The following is a 4607-nucleotide window of genomic DNA, read 5'->3' on the forward strand; positions in this document are numbered from 1 at the left end:
AGGACGGGCTTGGGGGAAGGAACCTTCTCTTTTAATGTAAAATTAAAAGACTCCCTGTGTCTTCTGTCTTTGCAGCTCAGGCAGGGTCGCCTGGCCTGGGACCCCACCCCTGGGAATCTGGGCATCTTAGAAAGGAGTTAAACTCCTGGCAATGGGGCTTGGTCAAACCCGATCTGGAATATCAGAATCATAAAAATCCTAGTGTGGGAAGTGGGAGAAGCTGTCTGTACAGGGCAGCAAGGTGTGCAGAGTCGGGCTGGTTTTGACTCTGGTACTTGCTTGCTTAGACCCTGTGGGCCTTGATGTGCTTATCTGCAGGATGGGAACACTAATAGCACCAACCTCATGGGTAACATGCTAAGTGAGATCACGCACATAACATGTTCCTTAGCTTAGTTTCCGGCTCAGAGGAGGTTCTCCAGGTAGCACAGCTGTGACTGTATTAGGCAGGAAGAAGTCCTCAGGCTTCAGGAATGATCTACTTAGCTCAAGCCAGGACTCCCCATCCCTGGAGAAGAATATCTGAGGGAGTGGATCTGGTGGAAACACAGACTAGGGGTCAGAATGGCTGGGACTCAATCCCAGCTCCACCACCTACCGACTGTAAGACTTCACGTGTAGAAGGGGATAACACTGCCAACAGTTATGACGATCAAGTGGTTTAACACGTGCAAAGTGCCCAGAGGGAAACTAGCTTGTTGTCCACGTTACATAAATGTTAGTTATGAGGGTTATTGATGTTATTATTATTGGGTCTCTATGGACCTGATCTTCCCGAACTTTCAAATATTCAGTCTTTGTCCCTACAAGTTCCCTCTCTTTTCTATGTCATACAGCACATTGTGATTTCTGGCAAGGAATAATATACGGTCACTCTCACTTGCTTGTTGATGAAAAAAAGGCATATTTTGCCTATATAGACAGCAGCTCTAAACAAGGGACACAGCTAAGCCAGAAGGGAGTCATTGGCCCCTTATAAAACAAGGCCAAGTAAAAGATAGGAGTTCAGAAAGGTTGAAGGAGGTCTGATGGGAGCTGCCAACAGCTCTCCTAACCCGCCCAACTTATTACTGGAATCATTTCAGGAGATAATTTAATGCTCTCCCTCGGTGGCCCTATTTGTTCCTGCAGGGAAAAATAAATAAATAAACAAACCCAACCACCCCAACCACCTCAAGCTTTATGAGAACATCACTTGCAAATTTTTAATGACACGGTTATTAATATAACTGTCCTGGCACCTCCCCTACATCTGATCACTGGTGAATTATGGGCCTTGAGTTCTGACTGCTGCTCCCATTACTGCAAACAGTTTCACTCTGTCCTTCCACACGCACAGAGACCTCAGAGTCTGCAGCAGGGCCTGCTGCCCCAAAGTTGGGAGCAGGAGAACTTGGGGAGTCTGGCTGAGGGGTGGGGCTGGAGGGTGAGAAAGAACCAGCTGAGGCGGGGCGAGAAGGCACCCATCGGGCGTGGTGGTGGTCAGAGCACTTGAGTGAGAATCCAGAGGCCTCACTTTAACACCATCTTTAGTCCTATGATTCAGCCCAATCTTTCGGTTTCTGGGACCTCATTTCTTCACCTATTAGATAAGGATTTTTAAAAATTATATTTTTCCTCTTTGCCATTTTTAAGCATGTATAATGTGCCAGGCATTGTGCTAAATGCCTTATATTATTATCATTATTATTCAGCTGCACCACACGTCTTATGGGTTCTTAGTTCCCCAACCCAGGGATTGAACTCCAGGCCTTTGGCAATGAAAGCCAAAGGCTTTCAAAGGTCTGAGTCCTAACCACCTGGACCACCAGGGAATTCCCAGTATTGTCTTATTTAATGAATTCTCAGGAGTGTGTATGATAATACTGGTTTAATCCTCATTTAGTAGATAAGGAAACTCGGGTTCTCAGAAATTCTAAAGCTTGTCTGAGGTCACACAGCTGGTAAGAAGGGATACTGGTCTGCAACCTCAGTCTGCCTAACTCTGGGGCCAAAGCCCCTCACTGTCAGGCTGCGCTGCCTGCTGGGGACAGTAACACCTGCCCTCCCACCTGGGAGGGTGGGAGACTCAGATGCCCCCTGGGCGGTGGAAGGGCACTGTCAAGCACACAGCGGTCAGACGCGGTGACATAAAAGGCTTTCCCAGAGGAACGCAAAAGAAGTTGGGGTGGGATGAACTGAGATTAGAGGCATGGGCAACCAGAAGAAGCTGGCAACGTCCCCAGGGGACTGGATTTAGCAGTGAGCAGGCCGCATCCTGGCAATGCTGCCTTTGGAAGAACATGTGATAGTTGGTTTCACTTGACAACGAAAGGGGAGACTCTTCTCATGTTCTGAGTCTTCCCAGTCTTACCAAGATGTTTTTGATTTTGGTCTCGCTGGGTCATCCTCAGAGGCTCTGAGCTGAGCAGAGCTGTGGTGCAGCTGAGGGGGCAGATGCTGCTGTTTCCTGCTGCCCAGGATCTGGTGCCACAAAGGACTGATGGGCCTGGAGAAGGTGAGGCCCCCAAGGAGAAGTCCCCCCTTAGGCCCTAGGAGTTCAACCATAGTGGGTAATTGGCGGAGCTGGCATAATGGTAGAGAGGTGGCCAGGGGCCGTGGACAGTCGGGACAGACCCCGCTTCCCCTCTCCCCCCTATTCCCACTCCTTGCCTCTCCTGGCCTGGTTTAGGTTTGCTGGCTGGCAGGCTGGCTGCTTGGTATTCTGCTCGGGTCCCTGCATCCAGCCTCCTGGCTCCCCTGCCAGAGGGGCCTCCTCCCCCAGCCCAGCCTGGGCCATGTATTATCCTCGCAAGATTGAGGGCCTAATGGAGGTAATCAGCACCGGGGGAGCCACTCCATCCAGGCTTAGGAGGGATGGCAGAGACGTGCTGGTTGGTGCCTTTGCCCACCCTGAGATCTGGGTGTACTTGAGGGGGCCCCTGGAACTGAGGAGGGGCTTGCAGCACCCCCTCCGGGAGGACTCTAGACAATTTCAACCCAGGACATAGTGCTGCAATAACCCCTGTCTTCCTCTCTCTACCATACCCTTGACATCTGGGGCCCCCGTGGGGAGACCCCAGCCACCACCAGCTCTCCTGAAGGACTTTCTGCTTGCTGTGGGGAGGGCAAGCTCCCACACCCACCCCACCCCTCGCCTGAATGCCAGCTGGCCGGCGTTGGAGCCAATGCTCCACGGCCCATTGTTCCTTGACTCTCCTCCCACGGTGGGAGGTAGGGGGGCTGAGCCTGGCCCCCCAGGTCAGGAGCACAGGGCAACCCCTCCCCTCCCCAGGCTTCAAAGGCCTGGAGGGACAACCCTTGCCCATGCAGGGCCTCTCCTCTGGGAGCTGTGAGCGGGGCAGCTGCCCCCAAAGCAGCATTCAGGAGCTCCCTGGGAGTGAGTAGAGCAGGCCAGGAGGTGATCCTGGGCATGCAGGAGGTCACGCGAGGGGAGCTCCCAAGGCAGAAGGCCTGGGAAAAGCCTGGGGATGGAGGAGGCCACAGAAGTGATAGCAATACTCTAACAATACTCTTACTTACTACCAAGGGCAACTAAAATTTTTTTGAACACTCAGGGTGGACCAGGTTCTGTGTTTTCCATGCATCATGTTATTTCATCCTCACAGGAGCTGGATACATTACACAGCAGGAGGAAATCAGGCTCAGAGAGGTTAAGTAACTTACCCGGCCTCCCAGAGGGAGGATCTAAACAGGGTTTGGACTCACTCTGACTCTAGAAGCGTGCTCCTAACCACAGCGCTGGGCCACAGTACTAGGCGGCTGAGAGGGAAAGCAAGATGGGTCACAGGCAGCCACTCCAAACACTCACCTGACTCCATTCACGTCAGCAAGATGAGCGTTTCTCACCAAGGAGCCACCTGGGATCCAGGAAGCAATTTTCTCACTGGGCCCACATAGATAGAGATTCTCTTTCCTCTCCTGCTAGCCCGTCTCCCCTTTCTATTAATAAGCTTTCTCCTCCTCTTCCCAAGCTAAGGGGCTCTCCTCCCACCATCTGCTCCCTAGATGGTCAACACCGTCCACCTTGCTTCCCCGGGGATGGATGGTCCAGGACTCATCCCTCTCCCAGGTGCTGTAATTTGACGGGCTGCCCAGCTGGAATGGACCCAGGGCCTCCCCAGGCTGCCCTCCCACGCCTGTGAGCTGGCTGGCCTCTGCCCTCTGCCCTCTTCTGCCATTAACCCTGTCACCTGCCGGACATCAGCCCCGGGGCCCAGTCTGTCAACCATGGCCAAAGATGGATGGGGGGCGGCTGGGAAGCATAAGCGGCGACCCTTTAATGAGATCTGTGGGGGGAGGGCTGGGCTCTATCAGGCAGCGGCAGGGCCAGGCTGGTGATAAAGGCCCTTGCTGGGTATGACCTGCGCTCCTTCTGTGGAGGAACCGTGGAGGGAGAAGCTGCAATACAGGCCTGGAGGGCACAGGATTCTGTTGCCACTTCCCCCCGACCCCAGCCCTCTCTCCCCTCCACTGGCAACCAGACTTGAGGCGGGAGAGATGAGGACAGCCTGGGAAAAAAAAGAGGATCCACCACCTCGTATTCTTTCTCCTTGGCGTCGTGACCCCCGCTCCCTGGGAAGAAACACAGACACAAAGAATTTCTA

This window comes from Bison bison, unplaced genomic scaffold, assembly GCF_000754665.1.
Source record: "Bison bison bison isolate TAMUID 2011002044 unplaced genomic scaffold, Bison_UMD1.0 scf7180017864180, whole genome shotgun sequence".
Classification (NCBI taxonomy): Eukaryota; Metazoa; Chordata; class Mammalia; order Artiodactyla; family Bovidae; genus Bison; species Bison bison.